General features: G+C 36.2%; 1 long non-coding RNA gene across 1 annotated transcript in view; it reads left to right on the forward strand.

Moving 5' to 3' along the window:
- Nucleotides 1-26,840, forward strand: part of LOC144200054 (uncharacterized) — a 72,928-nt gene that overhangs the window by 28,147 nt on the left and 17,941 nt on the right. The window contains exon 3 of the long non-coding RNA XR_013327028.1: nucleotides 20,847-20,927. This is a non-coding gene — a long non-coding RNA (uncharacterized LOC144200054). The remainder of the gene's footprint in view (nucleotides 1-20,846; nucleotides 20,928-26,840) is intronic.

The following is a 26,840-nucleotide window of genomic DNA, read 5'->3' on the forward strand; positions in this document are numbered from 1 at the left end:
TACAGTGAGAAAAGTAGTAGACTTCAGACTGATTGTCAGCTATTTGTATGGCATTTATAGAAAACTATTCACAAACTTACCTAATAACCACCTTACATATTGCATATGCACAATTGTTACATAGTGGGAATATAATAGAATACAACCAAAATCACAAAAACTAGTAGTATTAATAGTAAAATCAATCTTAGATGGATTCTGACTTTCCTGTGTGGAGTTTGTATGTCCTCTCTGGGCTTGTCATGGCTTTCTGAATGAAAATTGTTCGATTTGATCTAGTTCTTCAAAAATGTTCTCATCATGTTAAGGCTTCTATAGCTATAGTAGCCATTCATCCATTTTCCGAACTGCTTATCCTCACAAAGGTCTGGCCCACTAATCACTCGGCCACTAGGGTGCCCTATAGTATTTAAGAATATGAAATAATTCATGAGGAAAGAAGTATGCAATCTTTCAGCAGAGCACTAAACGCTGAAGCTAAAAATACAACTCGGCTGTGTATAACTTCAGTACTCAAGATGTCACCCACGTAATTCTCAGTCAACATTAATGGTGGGAAAACTATGGTTCGGAAAACTAAAATGAAGTCCCTCTTTTGGAACTCCTGTGATGCAGCAGTTTCCGCTTGACATTTATTTGAAACAAACCGACAGAAGCACTTAAATAAAATGGTGCTCCCTCCCACACACAAAATCAAATATGAACAACTAAATTTCGTAATCAACTATAATGACATAAAAAGGTTTTGTGCAAAGGCACGGTGCCAAAACATTTGCATGCCATTATATTTTCCCATTGCTCTTCTATTCCCAAACACGGTGGAATAAAAAGCTTTGGTTAAACTTGCCACTGTCTTTCTAAGGTAGGGGCGCTCACTCTTTTTGCTCCAAGCGCTACTTTTCTTGTCCGTCTTTAACAGTTTTACAAGGGGTTAATGCTGATTTGAGATACCTTGTTACTGCTCCAAAGATATGCGAACTTGGATGAAGTGGGGAGTTGGCATGTATTCGCAAAATAAGATAACCATGTGACGTCACTTTGCTCCTGATTCAAATCAGCTCAATTTCAAAGTTTGTTGAAAAGAAAATGTGATTCCAATCAGTTGTCAACCTTGAACCAGTTTACATTTATTTTGACCTAACAAATGCCTTGAAAGAGTGCAAAAAATTGTAGTTCCACTCCGTATTCTTTATTATTATTATTAAAATTATTATTATTCGCACATTCTTCTATACCTGGATGCCATTTGTGTAACTTTGACGAACTCAGGTCGTAGTTTTCCCAGGTCTGCTTTAGGCTTTCCTGTACATAACAATCTAAAAAGCCCTTTCAAGTGATTTGAATAGTGTTTGTTCATGCACTGGAACCTTCCTCTACTTCACACCGAGGGGCCTCATTTCCTTTTTTGAAAGCCTTTCCATTTCCTGTCTGTCTGAGGCGTAGTTCTGCTTGAGCAAAAGCCAGACTCAACACATTCTTAAAGCCCTGTAAAGTCTCAGTAAAGGGTGGGTTCGGAGTGCAACCATAACAAAATGTAATTAAGGTGTGGATACTTATCTGATTGACTATCTCCAATCTAACCCAGGTGTCACGTAGGTAGTGCCTGTGAACCAGGTCAACGGGAGACCATGTAAGTGATTGGACAAAGTAATGGGCAAGGGATGTTGTGGAATTAACACAATTTAGGATTAAAGTGTTACATATTAATACTGTGCTTCTATTTTTTTTAAACTACTATAGTTTTTTTGTGGGTACTCGTAATCTAGACATCCTTTTACTGATTTCCATTCATCAGGACAAGATATAGAAGTGTATTGATGAAAAAATCTACATGTAATCTAGAGGTACATTGCTTCTCGAGCCATGCATTGACTACCCCGAGGCTAGGAATTGGTTTTAAGTTGTTTTACAATATTTCTCTCCATCTGCTGAGCACAAGGCTATATGAATAAAATGCATTTTACCCTATAGGACATAGTTTAAGAATGTCATTGTTTTTATAAATGTCCTTTTTTTTTAGAATTGGCTTATTTATGATAAACATCTTGATTAAGCAAAACATTCCTGGCATTTTTACTGTCCATGTGGTACTGAATTATATACCTTTGTTTATCCATCTTTAATCGAATTATTTGGCTTCCAAACTGAAACAAATCACAATTAAACCCTTGTGGCTTTAAAATACAGCATTTGTATTAACTGCAACTCATGTATCTTAGATGGGGTTTGAATGCTGCAGAGAGATAGGTGCCATTGACAAAGAAAGGGTTTTGAATTATGCAAGATCAGGATGTGCATTTTATTACAATGGTTTCTGAGATGGGAACTATATCTGATGATTTGCAACCAAAAAGAATTTTCCTAATGACTGGGGTTTGCCACTAATTATATTAGTCAATTGAAACTAATGTTGAACAAAGAAAATGCCATCTCGATTTATGAGTGAAAATTTTGAGGTTTACACACTACTTTAGATTAGTCATATGTCAATCAAAAGCATACTTGAAGGAATTCTAGCAATCATGTGATGATTGCTAACCACGATGGATTTTCCTACCAAATGGGGATGCCATTAAGTTTTAATAGTCACTTGAAACAAAGTTATACAAAGAAAATGTCATCTTGACTGAGGACTCCCCCTCTTCGAATCTTAGGACTTTTCTCATGCCAATCAAAAGCATTCTATCACACTGCATACATGTAAAAAGGCCTTTTTATTCTTCCAAATTTAAGTGTGTTGCTGCCCCCTGTGTGTCAAAGTAAGAAAAACATAGACACGGCAAAGAGGCATGATTTCAAACACACTGAATGATAACTAATGCAATTGTATACTGACAAAATTAGGCAAAAACGTACATTTCAGTTTAATGCTGACGTCATAAAGGGGAAAAATGTTTTGCCATAAGGATTCATCCATTTGATACAAAGTGATCACCATGATCCATTTTTAATGTAATTATCCCAACCTTTTCATCATGACATTCAATATATTTTATATATCATTGCATCATATTGTAGGGGAACTGGAATTACTCAGTGTTTGTGTTTGTTTGTGGGTGAGCCGCTCGCTCTCCTGCCCACTCTCTTGGCCTGCATGGTGTTTCTCCAAGACTTTGATTGTGGTGTTTGTTCACATGCTGTAGGGCATGGAACGGTGTCTCAAATCCGCAGTTTTTTAGAGTACCACCCCTTCCTAAACTAACTGAAACACACTCACGCAGATCTAAGGATGCATGAATCAGACATGACATATTTAACTTTCATAACATCCACACCACACGTTCACATTTGAACTATTATACAAAAGTCTTCTCTGTAAACATCCGGAAGGCTTTTGCAAAATTTCCCGTCACTGTTTAAAATCTGCCAGCAGCTCTTATTTAGTATATTATGAGGACATGAGAAGCAATAAGTGGTGTCAAAGGTGTGGTGGTTGTTGCATTGAACATCCAATAGTGAGAGGAGATTCTTTATCATCATCAACATCCATGTACATTCATGTACTATTCAATAAGAGCAATTACTACAAAATGAGAAATCTTCTTGGAGTAAAACATTATATTGATCTTAACGTCAAGACTAGGTTTGTTAAATCTGTGACAAGAGCATGTTTAAGACAAGAAAGGTTAAACATTTAAGAAAACTGAATTACTTCGAGATAATATGAGCCAGAAAGCTAAGAGGTAGAATGTGATAAAAGGATAAATGGAGGTACCTATGTGTTTCACAAGAGGCATAGAGAGAGAGATAAACCCAACGGGAGATAATCTACTTTAAAAAGATAATTGTAACATAAAAACACACATGAAATCTACACTTCCCTGATGATGGATTAAGAAACTCATCATAATCAGCAGAAACTGTACTGTGTTTTAATAACTTTCCAAATTATGCCAAATATCATGAATCGTTTTTAATGTGCATGATTAGAAATCCTCTAATGGAGTCAATCCAATTCATACTTAGTATTCATTTTCCACTCAAATAAAATATCCCTGAGAAATGTTTTTCTTTCATTTAACTAACAATTACATCTCTTCAGGTGTGCCAATATTTTTCTTATTTGTCATAACGCAAGTACAAAAAAAATATTATTCTTCCTGGTTCACCCCGACTGAGACAATTACAGCATCACATATTACATGTTGTACATGCAGAGCTGCCAAACACGAAATACAAGTACACTGAAAAAAAAAAGAGTCAGTACGCGGAAAAAGAGCACAATGAGCAAGAGACGATTGAGGATTCTCAACACAAACTTGGATTTTGGCCGTTTGTGCTCGTACTCGGTAAAAATGCTTGATGCATAATGGATGCTCACCCGGGTGACACGAATATCCCTAATTTGGTCTTGTCTTCACACATCTTTAGAGACTATAAATGAGCTCACCAAACCAAACTAAACCAGACCAGTATACAACAAAGTATTTACCACTGTATTTCATGAGTGTACTTTTTCTTCCTTTTTGAACCCAGTTTTCTGTTGTTTCAGTGATCATATTAGTATTGCACTCTGTTGACTATTTCTTTTATAACGACATTTCCATTTTAACATTCATTCATATCCTCTACTGCTTATCCTCATAAGGCTCACAGGGGGTGCTGGAGTCTTTTTCAGGTAACTACAGCCACCAGGCTTAATTGGTTGCCAGCCAATCGCAAGGCACAATTTGATGGACAACCATTCACGCCCATACTCATATTTATGGGTAATTTAGAGTGTAGAACCAGCCTCGCATGCATGTTTCTGGGATGTGGGAGGAAACCGGAGTACCCGGAGAATACCCACGAAAACTCCCCACTGGAAGGTCCGGACTTGGGATCGAAACTCCAATCTCACAAATGCGGTGCCGACGTGCTAACCACTTGTTCACCTGGCCATCTTCGATTTTTAACATTCAGTCAGAAAAAGACATAAACCAATACTTTCACCTTTTTATAAGCTCCTCTGGCTCCCAATCAAACTAGAATTGAAGGTATGAGCCAAGTGGCATTTTGTAAGGAAAGCTGTTAATAGCTCCAACAGAGTTATCCAACACTATTGAGTAGTGTCAGAACATTACAGATATGCCACCACACCTATTATGGCAATTATAGAGGAATGAGCAAAAAAAAACCACAAACATTGTGCTGAGCAAGCTAGCATCCATTTATTTTTCATCTAAATAATTGTATTGATTAAACTAAATATAAGTAAGATGACTATTAAGCAGTTTTCCACCGTAATGTTGTAAACAAATAGAGTTGTGTGTACCACCACTGCATCCAACTGCACTAGCAAATGTCTTCCACCCCCACATAAGCTCTCTGCATCCATAGTTTTGTACTTTCTGAAAAATACAGTAGTCATAATGTTCCTTTTTTCGCTGTCTTTCTTTTATGTCAAGTGAACCTGCAGGGAGACTTAATTGTATGTATGAACATTGCTTGGCCACTTAACACTTGTAAAGTGCAAAGATAATCACAATCTATGTCTTTTCATTTCTGAGAAGTTTTTTTCTTCTTGACTCCCACCTGCCCCCTTGCTTAGTAGCCATTGAATATATGGAAGGCTGAAAGGTAGTTTGGCAACATGCAAATGGCAGGTATATTTATTTTTTAAATAAAGAATGATATGGTGATAAATCCAAATGCCCCCAATAAAATTCACCAGAATCGTATTAGACCAGCGGTCTACTAACTCGACTTAAGATAGGCGTGATTTTAGATCGGTTTTCAGATACCAAGTTTTCACTGCATCTCCAAGGAAATTCCCTCTGCTTTGGTTTGTAGCCTTTTCATTTTGCTTTTGGTGTGTTTTTACTTGGGAGTGATCACTTGAAGGTACATTTGGTGGTTCTGGTGATGCCTTTTTCACATCAACAGCTCTTTATTTGCCTTGTGGCAAAAAGAACACAGTCTCTACTTCTGGTTAACAGAGGCAATCATTCCATGGCTGTCAGAAAATTGTTGTTAACAGACATTATATGATGATATAAACCTCCTACTGTTATAAGAACATGCCCAGGGAGGAAAAACCTTTGCAGCATATCAACAATCCACTGCTAACACTTTGAAAGGAAAAAATCGTTTTGAATTGGGGGGTCTCTTTTCTCTGAATGTACTATTTAATGGTACAATAAAAACAGACAGTGTTTCATGAATTTCCCTTGTGTCAGTTGCTTAGAAGACAGTTGTAGTAGTTTGCATGCATAAACATTTATTTCATTAATGAGTAATTTCCATTTAAACCTTAAGGTTGGATGATAGTTTGTTGTATTCTATATTAGATGTTCTTATGTGTTTTGTGATTGTATTGTTGGAGTGCTGATAGCAGAACCATCAACAAGCATTTTAGGCTTATAGTGACTACAGAATGTCAAATAACCATTCGTTGGTAACATTTGAGTGGAGGATTATTCCCAAATTGGAATGGAAGACTAATTTAGCTGATGTTTTCTGTATGTTTTTTTTGTTGCCATTAATGTTTGTGGTACGAAAAACCCTGTTGGCATGCATTTATATACAAAACATATAATATTCTTAGCCACTCTGCAGGGTTCAAAGTTCTCTTTGGCCTTCTAAAAACAGAAAAAACACTCTAAAATATACTTTTTGAGCCTACCCAGATTGGTGCCTGGTTGCAATGTTCTGCATGGCCCATCTTTGGCACCCTGTGGCTTTAGAATTCTCAGTTACTGGCATACTGTGTGAGCTGTATCAGTATATGGTACCTCTAGGCCAAGACTAAGCCGAGCAATGCATCTAAACACCACATTTTGTCACAACTGAGTGGTTGGCTCTATTTTCACTCAATCAGGTTGGGCACAACCAGATACGGCAAGCATCATGTGGTAGAATAATCTACTGCACACTGTACATATTTTTAGATGCAGAAAAAAAACATTTTCCAAAGAAGGGCAGATTATTTTGGTTGAGTTGCATTAGGTTCCTGCTATAGCCTTCAAATGATTTTTTGGGTTTCACATTTTTATGTCTTTTAAAACATTAAAATGTCAAATTTGGATACAGCTGTGTGACGCCCGTTTTTCTGCTTTAAAAGTGAGTTTATGTTTCAATCAATAATGCATCAATCCTTCCATCTATCCTTCCATCTATCCATTCATCCAAGCATCCATCCATATGTTCCCCTGATGCCGAAGGCCATCAGTGAGTGAGAGCAAAATGCTTGGAACTATAAAAAAAAAGTGCCGTGCATGTGCTCAATGTTTGCATGTTAGAGTGTGTCTATTCCTTTTAATTCAATGTTATTTATATAAAGCCATATCAATTCCAAATTTATCTCATGCACTTTATATGTAAGCATGTCAAGAATAACCTTCTCACTTAATAAGTGACCTTTTCCAATGGTTTGAAATCCAAACCATCTGAAAAGGAGAAGGGAAGAACTGCATCGAAAGGAGTAACCTTGAGCATACGTATGGAGCACAGCAACTGTTTGGTGAGGGGAGGGCTTTGCCTGTTCAGTTGCTTGGACACTCACAATGGTAATTCTGAATGCCTTTAATGCTGGAATAGATTTCTGTGCCAACGATGGGTTTTAAATACTCCTTCAGTGCACAGTCTTAATCAGAATTGACACAGCCAACACATTTTTAGAAAAAAAATGCCAGATCCACTTAAAATCGAAATAAAGACGAATACACTGACTTTGTCGAAAATAAAATTATAAGTGAGACGAGATAGGGGACAACAGCCTGAGTTGCAGTGGTTTATAATTTGAATATTGGGGGACAACAACCGGGCAAGAGGCAGGGGACGCCCTGAATTGGTGGCCAGCCCATCGCAGGGCATAGAGAGACGGACAACCATGCAGGAAACCAGAGTACCCATAGGAAACCTACGCAGGGCCAGAAAGAACATGAAAACTTCTCACAGAGAACTCGCAGGACCCCAGACCTGTGAGGCCAACGCGCTAAACACTCTTCTGCCGGGCTAACCCTCAGTTCTATATGAATATCTTTAAGTGTGATAGGAGTAATGATAATTACAGAGACAGGCTTGACTTTTTTCTTTAAGGGTTCCACTGGGACACATTTACGGATGAGTCGGTCAAATGTGATTTGCTGTGACAAGTGTTAACCTATCATGAGGAAACCGTAAGTATGAATTGACTGTGATGGTATGAGATTTCAGACCCGTAAAGTGGTAGATGCTTATGACAGCTGGCAAAATGCCTTGTTGACATCAAAGAGTGTTCTCTGCATCCTGAGTGAACAAAGAGGATGTAGGTGGAAGAGGCACACAGCCATGTGCCAGTGCAGTTTTGCCCACTTTAGAGTGAGCCAAATTACATTTAAAGGATTTATTTCAAATCCACCGCCAAATGATAACTTGCAAACATATTATATGTCACATTACCGGATCAAATGATGAGCCAACTGCTGCCGCACTTCTTTATTTTTATTATGTTTTAAAAAAAGATTTATTCCGTTAAAGAACTATTCGCAATAAATCCACTTGTTTTGAAATATACAATCATTTGGAAATTGTTAAACAATGAGACGTGCACATGATGGTATAAAATAGTTTAAAACTGAAGTGTTACAGTTACTCAACTGACATTCTATTGTTTTGGATAAGTGGAGCTATCTGATCTGGGTATTTTCACTTGTTCAGTGGTGATACCTGCACTTTGTAGCAGCAAATTATTGTATCAATATGTTGTATTTAAGTGATTAAAAGGTTAATGTAAATAATGTTACACGTTTTATGTAGCAAACTGCAAAGTTTAGTGTTTGTGTTTTAAATAGGTGTACCACTACTCAGCTACTACTGAGGCCGAGGTAAGGCAACAAAAATAACACCACCACATTGCATATTCCCATGTTCTTATTTTAGTATTGAAAAAATAATAACGCTGCCCTTATTCTTCTCTGAAAATGTAATTATGTCCCTCCTTTCTGTAATGCAAGAAGACTATGACAAATGTTAAAGAATCCTCAACATTGACAGAATCTAATAGGAGCTATCTGCTTTGTTGCTCAAAACGAAAAAATGGGATTTTTATTGCGTAGCCACTGCAGGGTCCAAATATTACGGGGACTTTCATGAGACATTTGAGATTAAATTATTCATACATCAGATATCTGCTCTTGCCGAAAATGCTCAACATGGAATGGTAATTTGAGCAGCACAGTATAGATATTTATGAAAAAAAAAGTACAAGCAGTTCTGTTTCTCTTTTGAAGTCAAAGCCATATTTCTTGAGAAATTGGAGAGTGGAACACAGCCGATGAACTTTTCAGACAGTTTTTCTTCAGACTGGTAAAATGCGTTTAACAGATTGCTTTTATTCAAAAAATGCGTGCTGTTTCATGCATGCACCATTAAAGAATATGCTTGTGAGAATGTGGGGTCCCACATCTATTAAAAGTCGACATCAGGTTTGATTTTTTTTTTACCACATCCGAGTCATTCATTTATTCATCTGCCATACCGCTGATCCTCGCAACTGACTTTGGGCAAAAGGCAAACTACACCCTGGACTGGTCGCCAGTCAGCTGTACAGCACACAGAGAGACAAATGACCATTTGCACTCACAATCATACCGCCACCAGTGGGATTACATCCAAGTCCTATATTTAATATATCCGCACAAGATAGGCATAATGCAATAATCCTACTTTGCACATTGACATGTCGGTAAGTAGGATTAAGAATGCACTATTTCTGTTGCATTACATGAAAAATATATACATTATAAAAAATGTTTTTCGATAAGATCAATACTCAGGTTACGGCTGTGGTTGAAGATTTATATTAATGTAGATATTAAACATTTTTTAGTTACATCAAGGATATAAAGAACAACGATGGGCAAAGCAAAAAATTGCCGATTGAACCTGGCTGGCCCCATGTGGTGCATGTCATGATATTAATTCCCAAACCTGTAACTTTTCTTATCTATGCACTGAAATGTAGCTGTTGCTGCTTTAACACCATCTCGCTTGCCAAACTAATCCCCAAAGTTTTGAATGAACAAAGTTTTTGAGAACAAATTATACAGTTCAATAATAATCCAACAGATACACAGCAGAACCTCATAGACCCAGTAAAAGATTGTTTATCTATATATACTCCACACATTTAAAGATAAAAAAAAAAGAAAAAGGAAAAAGGGACTCAAGCAAGTAAAAGTTTGGGTTGTAATTTGTGTGATGTGTTCCAAAAATGTAAAAGGCCACACAGCTAAAAGTCTGTAAAAAGAAAACAACAACTGTTGTTGGCAAATAAGAACAGAACTGAGGATCTTATGTGCTCATGCATGTTCCAATGTTGTTACCTCAATGTTTTTAAATGAAGGGGTTGCTGCAACATAATGAAGTCAAAACACGTTAGACAACAAAACAATTTTGCATCTGTAGTTTTCCCAAAAAAATCAGGATAATAAAATGCATGTAAAATACAGTTGTTAGACTTATAGTTTACTCTACCTTTACATAGAGCATCACAGAATGTGATGACTATTGATCAATATTTAGCGGGATGTTCCAGATAAAAGGGCACTAGCTATTCTTTCCGGGTATAATTGGCACCTGCATTAAATCTTATAGTCACTGTTACTGCCCTTATTTTCCTTCCTTTGTGTCTTCATATTGTTTAATCAGAGACATAGCCAAATAAATATTAACTGAAACATTATGAGCTGACATTAATAGTCCATGCTTTGACTGGATTGCCCTGGAGGAAGCATCGATTTCAGTACAAAAAAGATTTGGAATGATGTGATAATTACTAAAAGTCAAAAATAGGTCTCCCATGAGCTTGGAGTAGGCAGATAAACTTGTAAGCTTAAACAAAAGAAGTCATTCAATTGTGTAATGGTTAAACCCTATGTGAAAGGTGCAGGGAAGTCACATTTACAATCTAATCTGATACTAATGTTACCAAGCGAAACCCATTCTACATTTTGCATTGAATCTATCTGACTGATGATGTCTTTTTTCACTCAGCCAACACTGTGGGTGGTTGGCACTCAGGAAAACAATAAGGAAAATGGGCATCCAGAATATCCTCCATCTCTAATGCGAGTTGATGGAAATCCTTGTGTTGTGCTTTGTTTCTGATGAATATGAGATAAACTGATGTATGGCAGGACGAAAGCTAGGTTGAGCAGAAGGGAGGACACATTTAGAGGAGAAATGCTTGTTTCGGGACAAAATCCAAATTAGAATGAAAGAGGAGATGAAGGACAAGGGATAAGAGGCAATCTAATATACCGCATTGGTGGGTTGAGTCGGTGGAGGCATTGGAAGCAAAAGCAAAAAGCCAAAAATACAAAACAAACAAACAAAAAAAAAAAGAAACAAATGGAAAGGGAAGGAAGCCTGCATGTGTTTGTGTGGGTGCAACATGTGTCAGTTTGCTTATATAACGATGACATTTTTCCTACAGAAAGCTGGATGTGCATTTGTGGGAAGTTAATGTGTGTGAGCTGTACTATGTGTGTGTATTTTAAGTTTTGTGTATTGTGCTGTCAGTGTATGACAGTTTTATACCACCAGAGGAGGGTGAATGTTGGAGATATTAATCATATTTTTTTTGCAATATGCTGCAAAATGCCAATAACTACCCAAAAAATTATGAACTGGACATTTCCCTCCGTCGTAGGGCCTACGGTCTGACCATAGTGTGATTATATTTGTCTGTGTGATGCTACTGTAAGGTCATCTAAGCAATTCTACATTTTGAACTCTATATGAGATCATTGAGTAAAGTCATTATTATGAAGTATTGGCATATGTATTGGCACAATTGGCTGAAAGTGTGAATGCTTTGTGGCCCTTCAGCTGAAAAACATTGGCAAGTACCGACCACCCGTAACATTCACATCATCACAGCCAATCGATTCCACGATTACACCACATAAAACTATAATAAAAACGAATGAGACATATTTAAGTTTGTGGAAATTGACCATATCCCCACCCTATATATATTTTTTTATTAACTGCATTGTATTGTATTACTTTTATGTGCTTTTACGAATTTATTATTATATTAGTGGGATCTCAGGTCACGACCTCAGTAGTTAACAAGTACATTGGGTGTTTTGGCTTTTACGATGAGGGTTGATCAAATTCTAGCTGTGTTCAGTAGTCAATTGTAGCTATTTTTTAGCTCACAAGTTTGTAATTTAATCAGTGATATGGCAGCAGCGTCATTGGGGTGTGAATGCGGAGGTGAATAGTTGTTAATCACGTCTTTAATGCAATTAAAATGTGACTTTTTACCCTTTTTTCCCGCTCCAATCCATTTACCATTTTTAGATAGTAATTAGCCCTTTTGTAATCTAGTGATCTCAACCCCCCAACCCTTTGTCAATTAAAATAATAGCATATTTTAAGTTTTTTAGTTTTCTCTGTCACTCTTCAGTCTTTATTTTGTACTACTTTCCATCTTTTACTGTTGCTTCCTCCCACTGCATGTTTCCATTGTGTAAGCCATTCTCCCAATGACCTTGGATGTGTTTCACACATCGTACTTTCTTTCTTAACCTTCTCATTTACCTGTTGATTAAATTGACATTCATTGAAACCCCCAGTCACTTTAAAAATATATTTATTTATTAAATTTGTGGTTCCCAAAATATACTTTTTAAATGTATTAAAAAGCTCCAGCGCCCCCGTTGTGAGAATAACCCCTGCAGAAAATGAATGTATGAATAATCAAATCAAACTTGTGTTCACTTTATCATGGACTACATTTTCATATCACTCAACAAATCCACATCACTCCTCTTGTCCACATGCTTGCCACTCAATTATGCATGTGCGCATCAATAAATCCGTAGACACAATTAAGCTGCCTGCATTCCATAATTTATGAGTCATTGTTGAAAGGTTTTCACCTGTCATCATGTTTTGGTAGCGTAAACGGCAGCACATATTAAACTGGTATGTGAAAGGAAAAAGAAAAATACACTAAACAGAAGAAAAAAAATCTCCTGCAGTGTGCATAGCCAGCTTTTGGGCTACGGGAATACTACCTGCTGATTGCACGGAGCTACTAATCGAAGTTAGAGAAACAATGAGGACAATCCATACACAAAAAGTTATATAAACTAAATGAAGATGAATATGTTGCATGACTGAAGTGTATCACCTCAGTGATTGTAATTCTTGCTTTTAGAAGTAAATTCAAAAGAAGAATTCAAAGGCTTTGAAAACTCATACATGATTCAAAAATGGTATTCTTTTCATAGCATTTATTTCTTTTCAGAAAGTATTTGAACTTCAGAAATACAATATATTCACGTTCTTGAAGTTTACTCTCTACTTTGAAGAGGACTGGAATCCTAAACCGTGTTTGTTGGGATGCATTAGACATTCTCAAACTTCAAGACCATTTTTCAGTTATAAATATTCATTATACTTCAGGTAGACTGACAAGCCCTCCTTGAATAGAATGTGCAATCATTGCATTATGTCTTATTTGCACGTGTTTGCAATTGAACATAAATTAAACAGATGACAAACATTTCTCTTAGCACACTTAAATTTCACTCATATTCATAAAAAGTAACATATAAAAATTAACATAAAATGACTTGAGATCTTCTTTAGATAGGGTCAAACATGCCCCCAGTTGTGTGCAGTACTTCCTGGATCCGCCCAACAAGATGAAATCCTTTCACCAATCCAGTGCCTTACACGTGCAATCATTTGATTGCAGCCAGGTGCTGCTTATTTTGACAAACTTTTCTGGTTGAAGTGTCTTTACTGAATTGGTTGAGACAAAGCAAGGACTTGCAGCAGCCATTGAAGGAATGGTTTGCAGATCAATGTGCTAATCTATTATCAAGTCAAGGTAAAATTCCGTTTTTGACCTCTTTAATCTTTGACCTCATTACCCAAATATTTACTCACCTCTTGCATTTCATATTGCACACATCCTTTTAGAACAAACCCTCATTTATATGTTTGCAAGGTATATTGAATACAAAACTACAGACACGCAAACAGAGGAATAAAAAAGTACTGTATTATATATCCAATGCATTCCAGGAGGTGAAACCTACTGAGTAAGGTTAATCACTTGCTCATTTATGCCCTGCAAATTGTGATAGGCTGATATCAGCAAAAAAAGAACTCTTTTTTTGTTCTAGTCTTTTCTGTGTTAATACTGCAAAATAAACCACTAGCATTGCCATGTGATTTTTCAGTGTACAGCACGTGCCTTTCAAATATTAATAATGTTTCACTTCCGTGCCTCATCTGCTGCTGCTGCTAAAACAAAAAACTTAGTCAAGTCTTTCTTTTTTCACTTTGTTAGGTATTAGAACAAAAACTCATATTTTAGTTTTTCACAATTTTACATGGGTATTATTATACAGTGGTGTAGAATTTTCTGTCCAAAAGGTATGCAACATAGCTGCTGGAATGGTATAATATTAGAGCAACTACTATAAAGGTTAGAACCTACTTTAAAAATGTCAAATGTTAAATAAAACTATTAATATTAATATGACTCATTCTGAAATAATTTTTATTAAAATAAAAGTTACCCACTGATTTACTTTGACTTTGCAATTAAAATGCAAAGGAAACTTGTATGCAACTCAATGATTACAAATAACCACTTTGTGCAGGTGAAGCAGAATTGCATTTTCTAGGTGTAGTAATGTGACAACTCATCCATTCACAGACACACCAACATCATGATACAGTTTGCTAGAATATGACAATGCAATCGTCAGGCAAGACACACACTCACAAAAATGTGTTGCCTGTTGTAGGCATAACACAGTCTATGAACTATGGACCTTACTCTAATTCATCCAACCTTTTTTTTTTTTTTTTTCGTGCATAGATGTCAAATTTGATTAATAATTTGTTTGTGTTCAACCTTTCTGTCTGCCCTTTTGAAATGTTGGCTAATCTGTATGCCAGTTGCACAGCTCTGTGTTTCATCAATTTAATTATTCTTTGTTTATGTTGAAAACTAATTAATAATATAGAAAAAATGAATAAGTCTGATAAATAAAAAACAAAGCTAAATAATAAAAAATACTACATTTAAAACTGTATTATAATAAGAGTATACAATTATTTTTACCTTTCAGGAAAGGTCATAACACCAATTCCAGTCTGTTCAGCTAGGAAGCAACATTGATTAGAAATCAATTTCACCTACATTTATGTAAACCTAACAATGGGTGGAAATAGTGGGAGGTATTCAAGCATCCCAAAAAAACTTGGTGAGAAAAAAAACGGTCACACACAAGAATAATCAAGACCATGGGGGTTAAAGCTGAAAAGAGGACTGACTAAGTGCTTTGAACTAGCAACGCAACTATCAGACACGAGGTTAAAAAGAAGAGGGATAATCAAGGGCTGATTTTTACAGAATTACGGGTTTTTAGTGCAGTGCCTGCAGTGATGCGGCCTCTGTATCAGTACCATTGTGGTTAAGACGATCGCCTGTGATTACTTGCATAATTACATAATTTGTCCCAAAATACACAAAGCATACATCGTCAAACTGGATGAAAGCACAACTCGTGATCACTTTGATAACAGAGCACATTTTTTCTCTTTAATCGCTCCTGGAAAATCTTTCTTGATGCAGATGATGCAAAACTATGAATAAAGTTGCATCAAGCTAAATTTGAAAAACTCACAACACCGTGTATTAGAACTGACTAACGTGGGTTGATTATCCTGGAGATGCAGCTCCCTCTGAGCCAATAGGAGGCTTGAAAATTCAAAAATAAGATACTGGATGCTACAAGTAAATTTGTGTTTCTGGGAGGTTTGAATTCATGAGATTTTCCATTTTGTAACTAGAATTTCTTTTGGCTCCACAGACAAAAAATTCCCATTGAAGTGTTTTATAACTTGAACATTTTGTATGTCGACATACATAAGCAAAGGTACCGCTGTACTAATATTCTGGCTTCACAGGTCTAGAGGTTTATTTCTCCTTCAGGCAAAAAAACTCAAATACATTTTATCTGTCCTTGAAAGCAATTCACTCAGAAATTAATAATAAAATAAAAGTCTTGTAGAGGTCATGTGCTTTTTTCAGTACACAATAGCTGATGTTGATTGATGAATAATAGTAAGATAGAAATATTTTTTTGGGTTCACTGATATAAGATTGAAAGGCAACAATAGATAAAAAATAAATGAAAAGAAGGGATTCGGGCACTTCAATAACTCTGGTGCACGATGGAGCTTTTAGAATAATTTACCACCAACAACTAAAGAGAGAGTTTTGTTGAAATGAAAGCAGTCAGTGAGTACTGCATAAAGAACATTGCTGTCTTTGCTATCTAAGATTTTGTCCTTGAGGTTATTTACCTTTTCATGAGGTTTCAACTGGATTTGTGCATATGTATTTTATTTTGGGTGTAACACATTTTTCTCAAAGCAGTCTCGCAATAAACTGAGAAGTGTGGAGTAAGTTTACCTAGGATGGGCTCAAGCACCCCAAGAGCCTCAGTAGAATAAGCCAGTCGGAAGATGAATACATTCAAGACAAACGGAAATGTTTCAAAATAAATAGTGCTTCTTTAATTCCAAATTACCGTAAACATGTGCTTGATGTTTTCTTTTCCTACCTTTTTTTTCATTTGGTGTGTTTGTTTTCAGTGTGTGTTGTTTACCAAGCTGTGGGTGCAGACAATTGAATGTCATACTGGCTTTACATTAATTTTTCACTTCCCTGAGTAAACAAGCAAGTGGGGCACTTCTAATAGGAATATATTGCTCTGCTTTTTCCCATCTGCTGAATATAAAATTAGGAAAAATATTAATTTTACAGAACGCACGGTTTGTTTGTCTAGAAAAATATGTCTCACACTAATCTCTTTGGTCAATTAACGGTATCATAGTTGTAGATAATGCTTTAAAGCCGGAGGCCATACCACATCAATAATAGATATTTAGAACTGTTATAAACCATAACTTATCTCATTCTATTTTTCAAAGCAATTTACTATCATGGCTTTATCTTTTCAGACTCCCAGATGTCCTACAATACCAACTAATAATTTATATTATTAGTAGTTGTTCCCTTATTCTGTTCATGTAGTACTTTGTATGTATTTTAATAGAATTAAACAATAATAATAAGTGAACTGCACTAAACTGTGCGGAAAGTGGATTTTTTCATATTCAGTTATTTGAGTCCCAAGATAATTTAAATATCTGGTTCAATTATACCTCTCCGACAACGATTTGGATATAGAACTTGCCTTTGTTGTGAGAGAAATGTTTAATGCTTGTTCATACAAAGACAGCAGCTTTTTTTTAGTTAAAAAAACGCTAGTATTGTAAATAGTGAAATGTCAAAGTGGGATGTTTTTGTAGCACACCGTCATGCATAAAATATGGGGGATACAAGTCAGCACTTTAATTAAAGATTTTATTATTGCCAAGGCCAAATATGCCTTAGAAAGCAGAGGAAGCTTTCAATCGGGAGCATTTGCTGATTGAGGGACTTTTTCCACTGGTGTTGCTCTATTAAAAGTGGTTCTGGCACCACATTACATTTCCCATCTCCTGATGCATTAATATTTAAGCTCATTCCCCCAACGAGCAAGGCACACAAACAGACAAAAGAAGAAAAGCCTAGACCTGTATGTCTAGAAGACATCTGGGTTTATGTTATGCTGCACCACATGGAGTCATACATTTGTTAGATGTGTATATTTATTCACAAAAATACTGAACCCATTCACCCATCCTACTGTGTACACACTATGTATATTGCCATTTTTACATATGTGGAAAAATCCTAAATGTGATAAATAGTAGAGTGCTTAGATAATTTATGATGGCAACTGGCAGGGTAATTGGTGTGCCTGGAAGAAATTCCTGAGATGCCTTTTGCCATTTTTCCACTTTAGGAACAAACACAGTCGGAAGAATTTCATTCAGACAATACAAATGTTTATCAATTAGTTAGTGGAATCACTACTTAGTCAGGGTTAGACATTTCAGAAAACCCACTCCCTATTCCAAAGTGTCAAAATGGTGGCCCAGGGGCAAAATTTGGCCTGCCACATAATTTTGTGCGGTCCGGGAAAGTAAATCATGAGTGCTGACTTTCGGTTTTATGATCAAATTCAAGTTTATAGTTTTAATAGTTAATATCAGATAATATGCAGGTACATTTTTGCATTTACAGAGATCTTTATATTCCACTGTAGTGCACATACATTGACAAACACTCATTATGATGTTACGCTTTCTTCAAAAAGTGTGTTTACGTAACACGAAACTGCTCTTGGTCTGACTATTTTGAAGCTAATTCTCAGTGTGCCTGGCACAGCACAGTCCACCTACACTGATTTTCTTTATCTGGTCTCCTGTTGAACGCAGCGGACCTGGGTTTTGCTTGTTGTCCTCTGGAAAATACACTACCCTTGCCATCGTGTTAGCACACATCAATATGTCACTCTTGCACTCATCCTTCCATTTTGTCTTCTGTCTTTCCTTCTGGCTTCTTTCTTTCAGAAGGAACGTGTTTTTGGCCTTTGTTGTCTTCAAGTGTTGCCAACTGTTTTCTCCCTCTTCAGGCTGTTTGCGATCAATTCTCCACATCCACCCCCAGTGTCCCTTGTGCTCTTGTCTTTCTCTCAGTCATTGGATCCACAGTCTAATTCACCCACCATAAATCTTTCTTTCTTTTTTTTTTAAACAAAAAAAAAACCATATAATTTGAAAGAAAACCGCACATTTTCTCCTGTCATTCAAGCTGTTTGCACTGATAATTATCTTTGGATAGGGCCCATATCATCAGCGACATTGAAGAGGGAAAGCTGCACTAAAATTTGACAGATAGTTCATCATAAGTATGTTTGTGAAAAAGGATTTCAATAGAACTGTTGATAAGATATAGAGTAAAATAGTAACTTAGGAAAGAGCAAAACAAAGTCAACCACTTTCATATGCTGTCAGAATAGTGGCAACATAAAGATTGGCTAAACAGTAAAACCCACATCTCTTTTTCATTTGTTTGTTTTTTTACATTTATTTTTCCCTTTAACGGCAGGGTTTCCAATTTATTTTCTTTCCTGTCAGCATGGTTTCTGTCAGACTTTCAAACAAGATTTCAGCAACATGTACAGTACCGCTTCAGTGACGAGGCTGCATGCCACACATCTGACTTGATGGCAGACGGTAAAAAGTTAGTCACGCTGTGACTTGTTCCGAGAAAGATAAAGTGAAGATCAACTTACGTGGCTTTGGGGGCAATCAGAATTTCAGTAAATGTACTATGTTTATCTGATCTCAGCCTCCGGTGAAAAGAGCACCTCCCAGTGCACCCATCAAAACAAGTAAAAATCTTAAAGATCTGGTCACTCCACACTGATAATAGATTAAAATCCTGTGAATTTTATACAGTTTGCATGTAGCCATACCAAATTTAAAAAGAGAATTGTGATAATGTTGAAGAGTTCTGTCATTCAATCAATGTATCAAGGCTGCATATGCAAAAAAACTATCAAATAAGGGTATCCAACCTACTGAATAAAGTATCACATCAATTATTCATCATTAAAGCATATATAAAATACCTTATTGTTATATGAAATATAATTTATATAAAATTAACTCTTAGTTGGTATGAATTTTGCTCACTATTTTTTTGACCTAATGAAAAATGGACATGGCATAACGTTTAGCTATTCATCTAATTTAATACATCTGCAAATAAGCAAAATGTCCAAGCTTCTCTGAAATATTCTAGTCTGCCTCATGTGGTATATCATTTCCTCTATTAATCCTTTGTTGCTGTTGTTTTTTCTCATCCAATTATCTCAATCTTTTCTATCTTGCAGTCTTTTGATCCTTTATCTCCCTCTTTTATCTCATTATTGTCCACTTCTGCTTTCTATTTTGGGGCCTGTAGCAAAAATCTAAGTGCGAGTGTTCATTTGTATGACCCAATTTTTCATGCATCTGTATACTCGAAAATGCAAGTGTGCTGTTTGAATATCCACAACTAGTGTTTGACCTTGTGCAACCATCCATATCAGAGCCTCTCTTTATTTTCCCAAATGGCTATATGAGTGTTTGTTTGTGTGAATATGTCTTTGGGGAGGGACAAAAAAGAGTGAATAAAGATGTGTACTATTTAGTGCATTAATGCAAGTTGTAACTGCACAAGAGGAAAAATCATCTGCAAAATTCAACACACATTGTTTGATGACATTGGCTTTTCTTGTTGAGATTTTCAGGCATAATATCTGTCTGTTTGCTGTATTAATGTATTATCAGAGGAGGCCTGTTAGCTCAGTTGGTCATTATTATTTACAGCAAGATATTTATTCTTATAAGACAATATTTAATTTTTAATTAAAAGATGCAGCATATGAATAGATATTATTTCAGAAATATAGCAGATAACAGGTATTCATGATCAAGAAACAGAATAGTCAAGTGTTTATAAATTGTCCTCGATATCTTTACATCTCCATGAAATAAGTCTTGAAATTTTTCATGGTAAACCTTATCATTTGTCAAAAAAAAGGAGACCGTTATTCCTGTTGCCATGATTGAGACTTCATGCTGTATTTTAAATTTGTCAAGCTAATCAAGCAAATCAGTTGATAAGCTTCTGCCTGTTTCATTTCTCTTTAAGCAAATCATTTAGGCTGCAATGATATTGTCATGTTGATTTATTCATGGCATAAGCAATGCGTGTGATGTGTATGATTCAATGAGAGGCTCCCTATGTTAATGTGGCCATACTTGATACCGTGGATTTTTAAAAATTACAATATAATCTACTGAATATACTGTGCTAAAGAAGACATTTGAAATTGGGAAACCTGACATACCATCTTATGTTTACTCAAAATAAAAATTGCCAATTTTATATCTTACAGATGAAAAGAAGTTGGTTGTCAACATCCAGATCTGTTAATAATCAGTATTACAAGCATGAAGAAAGCATGATGACGTTTCTGGTAAGATTGAACATTGCAATTTACTTCATTTGAAAAAAGTTTTTTTTCCAAAGCATCATGCTGAATTTTCTCAATTCTCATTCTTTGAGCGTATTTCTCACATAGGCTCACACTCTATGCCACAAATTGCATTTCACACACTCTAAAACACTTCACTCGACCTCCCAATTCAACTGCCACATTCTGAAGAGGCCACATTTCTAAATTTGCATTTGTTTTGTTAATATTCACTGTACAAACGCAATGACAAGAGATGTTTTCAACCTGCATCCTGGGCATGATTAGCAGATAACGCTTACCTAAAGAGCCAACGAGTCACTACACGGTCCCCATGCAGACAATCGAAGGCCAAAGTGTAGTTTAATATTGGGTGCAAGAGATGCTATAATCAAGGAATAAGATTTAATTAGTTCTGAAATTAATTTATTTAATGATTGCCTTGCTCATAATTGAGAATGAAACTTAAAGTGACAGATCTAGCTCATGAATTAACTACCAGAGTCCAAAGATCCTAGGATCTCGAGATCCAATTGTGCTTATATTCTGATAATGATCAGCGTACATGGTGCAGCACTACTAGAGTTACTGTATACTAAGGTTGATCCAATGACCTTGGCATTAATAGCCATCACTAATAATGCCTTGTAGCATCATTGATGAGATCTGATCAGACGAGAAGCAAAGAATATCATAAGGAAGGTAAAATATAGTCCTCATGTGATGGATTAGTGCCCTGAAAATGAAAGGATTGCAATGAATGACAATAATTGCAGGCAGGTATAAAAAGACAAAAAAAGAAAACATATTTGACAGTAGCCCAATCATACCAAAAGTAAAAGATGCCTAATTCAAGATTAGCCAGCACGCATTTTAAGTGGCTTTCAATACATGGCATTACTGCATGACCTTTCTCCCTTAGATGGTTAAATGAAAAAAAAGGTATGACCGCTTGAATATTAGTCATGAGATTCTTTCTACAATAGATGGATAATGATAATGAAGTAGTGGTACAGTCATATAAGTTATACTTTGTGTGTTAGTTGACTGTGATGTCTGTCTCATCCATCATTTTTGGTGAACATATTGGAGCTATATTTGATAGAGAATGACTTATCTTAAGACACTGAAAATGACAAATCTTGTTTTGCTATGTGAGTGTGTATTTGAGGACTCCATTCAGACTACATCCAATAGATAAACACACCTAGAACCAGTAGCTAGAAAATTGGAGCTGTTCACTTTTGAGAGGCTTCACAGAAGCAAGGTTAAGACCTAAGTGAACTTTTGAAAACTATTAAATAAAAAACCCAGAAAGGGATTCAGCTGGAGGCAAACGTCAACCTTTCACTCAAACAAAACAACGCTAGAGAACATGTATTTGACTGATGGGAATAGCAACCAGGTGGAGTTGAAAGACCCCACCCGGCAGAAACCTCCACAGAAAGGCCTCAGGGGAGCTCCAGAAACTTGAACAACTTCAGTAATGATGGGTGAAATGCTTCATTTTTTTCTCCACATCTCACTTTGCAAGCATTTTCGATCCATTTCTCACTTTTCCAAGCAGGTATTTTCTCCCGGTCTGCTCTTCCTCTTTGTTGTCACATGTCACCTTTCACATTCCCCCTCTCTTTGAAAGTGCCCCCTTAAGTCTCACGTGGTCTTCATTGCATGATTCATATGGCTGTCTTCCTACGAACTTAATGATCCAAAGCTGTAGGTCAAAAGATGTGCTGGATTCAAACTTACCTCAAAGCAAGAAAGTATTTGAGTTAATAATTTGCCTCTATTGTTAGAGAAATGACATACAGCTATACTTTATCATAGAGATTTTATGAAAAAAAGTGATTTGTGATGAACAAAGGGATGTAATTACCGTAACATTGGCTTAAGAACAGCGGTAGACAGAATGTGCGGGTGCTCTATATATGACGTGTCCTTCCACTTGTTTGTCATAAATGATTGTCCGTCTCCTTTTGCCCTGTAATTGGCCTCCTGGTGCCTGTAGTTTGATGGAATTGGTTCCAGCAACATCTACAAGCCTTGTGAATAAGCGGATCAGAAAATGAATGAATGGTTTTGACAGTTATACAGTATCAGCACTTTATATCAATACTGTTTGTCACACATTTTCCTAATTGCTATCTTAAACGTCTAGTAGTGTGGAGTCAAATGCAATGGGAAGAAAGAACTTAGTCAAGGAAAACTTTGAAATCTCTATAAAATATCAAATAGACCAGAAAATAGCAGATTGCAATTAAAGAGGACCTAACAAGTCAAACAGGATTGGTCTGTCACACTGACTGACTTCATTCACTCAAGAAAGATTAAGAGAAATGGAAATGAATTCCCTTGCTCGTCCTCCTTATTCTACTGTGAATGAAAGTTTACTCTCACATATCCAATGCTTATTTCCAAGAATTTTTAATAGAGTATTCATTCAGCAGGACATGGCTGCTGACTGTGGGCACCCCAACATATTTGCTGTGCTTCTTGCTAATGGATTCTTCCTTATCAGCTTGCCTTTTAGTTGGCCTATTTGGCACTCTTTGTTATATTTATCAGTAACACAGTATATTATGTTAACAGCTTGACACCCACTTTTATCAGCCAGCATTTGTTGTGACTGTTAGTATGGTTGAATATGTCACTCTGGCATAAACCACAGGCACGACAATTCTTCTTTTTTCACTCCCAAATTCTGGAGCAATTCTCTGATAAATATCACCCGATCTTGAAGGACAATTTTTGGTCTTGAAATAATGAGTGGCCACTGGTTTCAGTAAATCATAGATATTTGAGATGTGAAATTGCCTGCAATGATGACTGGCTTCATAAAGATAGTCTGCACTTTGCAAGCTATGTTCCAGGAAAACTTAACAGTGGATAGTGATGGGCTCATTTTGGTTCTTAGAAATCACCTGGGTCAGGTTGTGAAATGTGTGTACTCTATCCCAAAACAAGAAAAAAAGTACAATTCTGTCTATTCTGGCGGACTCAATGATGGTGTTGTAGTATAGTCAATTAACTGAGGCTATGTGGGACGGATTTCTACTCATTGAAGCTGTAATGTGAATGCAAATACGTAGTTGATCATCTCTATCAGTAGCCTCATATAATGGGAGACCACATCAGGTTGGAGTCTCCCTCTGCGGTCGTACAAGTGATTACATTTGTGTAATTGTACATTTATGTCCAAATACAAGGAATCTCACTCTTATATGTACATTTGAAAAAATGCCATGAGCATGACCCTCAAGGATAATCAGCTTTAAATGAATGGTTGTTGTGATCAGTGGTTAAATTAAACCTGCTCTAATAGGACAGAGAGCATGAGGCATATCAAGTTTTGTGTTATTAAAATTTCAAGTTATCATTATGATATGATCTTGAGGTGGAATTAACCAACCAATGTACCATGTGGACTCATCTGTTATCATCGTTTCTGTGATTGAGATATTCTTTCAGGCCACTCAATATTTGGCTGCATTGTATATTTGTATTGGGTTGTTTTCACAACCTGCTTTCTACTTTTGCTTACCTTTCCATTCTTTTCCTTGCCACCATTTTTAAACAACCATCTGCACAGACATTGTTCCATTGTAAAGTTAAATCTCTGTAGGCTTGTTTAGTTTTTGTCTTGACTCTTTTCTTTTCCCGGAAGAGTCCTCCTGCATCATCCTGTATAATATTTGAGACTCAGTACAAGACTTAATATTCCCACTCTCATATATTTAGAATCAGCCTCCCGGACTTCTCTTATCTCCAGATAAAATCATTGCGTGTGAACATTAAATACCAGCTGCATAATTTTTAAATGTATATTTTAAATTAATGTATTGCCGTAATAAGGTTCACATCCTTGGGGCGCATAAGAGCTTATTTTCTGCATGGATAAGATGATATCACTGTTCTTTTCTCTCAGTTAGAAATTTGCTAATGAATTTGTGTAAAGAAGGAGAAATATTGTACTTATAGAGAACTTTTAGGATTTAATTTGTAAACATGAAGTTATCTGAACTGGAAACTACTGTAGTTGAAAAAGCCTTTGCATCTTTGAAGCGTTCTGAGCTGTAGAGAAGCACTATCTATGTCAACCAATAAACTGCAGCTGACACAGCTCATGTCTTACAAAAGTGGACCAGCCAACTTCCCAAAAAGTCATTCATGATTTTACACATCATACTTTGCATGGCTACGCTCCGGCCAACTATGGGCATCTGGTAAAGCCTGATTGGATCGGTTGGATTTCTAGTAATATTCACATAATCTTGAAAATGTGTAATGTCGATTAGAGCCTTGCTGACTTTTAAACACTAGGTGAAGGTTCTAAATGTAAAAACAATATGACAGTTATTTTCAGCAAAAGCCAATTTACATAAAGCACTCAGTAGCGCACAGAAACATCTCTCAGCACTGATTTTCCTTGAGACCTAATGTGTCAATGTTAGAACAAAGACACTGTAGAGAAATGACATAATCATTTTAATAAGTTTCTTTGCTTATTCTTTAAACTAATCGCATTTAATGTCTCAATAAATCTTTCACCCAAAACATCATACCTAACTTCAGCCTTATCATTGTTTTTTGACAACATTCTTCAATTTTAAAAGTGCATATTGATGCCCCGAGTGGAAACAAAATAAAATTGTTTCTAATAAAGTAATATATATCCGGTTTGTTTCACCTTTGTAGATGATCCAATCTCACTAACTATTCTGATCCAGTCACATGTTGGTTAATGAACAGATGGTAGACCAGCGATATGGCTCCGTTAGCAAAGTTCAAGGCACATGAATGTAAACAATAATGTGAAAAGAGCTGAGAAGACATGAACCCACAGGCACTAATACTCCAATCAACACCCTACCGCCACATTTAATCTCTTCCTGATGAGAGGGATCCTTCTCGTTGATTTTGATCAGAAAGTTAAATTTTTATATGATTGTTTTTTTTAATGATAGTGTTATGTTAAGAAATGCCTTTTTAACCTGTTGTTTTCAATTTCACTTCAACATATTTTTCTTATTGGTTTCAAATAAAATAAAAAAATCTCTGCAAAACATATTGTACTCAACTGATAAACACTGAAGTTTACTGATTATAACTAAGCAGAGAGAACGCCTCATCGTAGTAATCATTGCATGTACATAACTTTAGTGTGGGAGGAAATTAATTCATTGCCCCAAGTGTCCCCTTTCCATAACATCTGTCACGAAGTGCAGGATACGTTCAGCTCACACACACACCCACTAATCAGCTGCAAACTGAGATAAATGAAAACTTTCAGTTGGTTTTAAGTCATATAGTACACAACAATTCAGTTTCTTAGTTATTTTCAACAAAAAAAAAAAACACAAAACAAAATATGCAATGGAATTTTTAAATAATTGTTTACGAAAAGCGAAATGCCAATGCTAGTGAGGGCTTTCCAAACAACAACCAGTTTTTGTGCTCTGCATCGTACATAACAATTTTTCTGCCTCATTCTTACACTTTGGGTTTTTTCATTTTATATACACATGGCGGTTGAGTGGGTTAAATATAGGCCTCACAGTTCTGGTGTTGAGGATTTGATCCCAGGTGGGTAGTCGTTGTGTGAAGTTTGCATGTTCTCCTTGGGTTTGTGTGGGTTTTCTTAGGGTATATGGGTTTCTTCCAAATATTTATCCAATCCTATCAGTCTGACAAACTATCAGCTTTGATCAAGTGCATAAGTATTATGTTACAAAGTGGGATCATTTCATTGTTTTAAATTATAGCGTTAGCAAATATTTGGAGTGCGTACAGATTATCATCATCATAAGAGGTACATTTTCCTCGTTTAGCAACCAACTATCGCTGCATCCAATTCAGGGCTTGCGAAGGGTGCATTTGTAGGCCACTTCACGAATTTGCGTAAAGGTCTGTGCCAAA

The sequence above is a fragment of the Stigmatopora nigra genome, chromosome 8 (genome assembly GCF_051989575.1).
Source record: "Stigmatopora nigra isolate UIUO_SnigA chromosome 8, RoL_Snig_1.1, whole genome shotgun sequence".
In the NCBI taxonomy this organism is placed as follows: Eukaryota; Metazoa; Chordata; class Actinopteri; order Syngnathiformes; family Syngnathidae; genus Stigmatopora; species Stigmatopora nigra.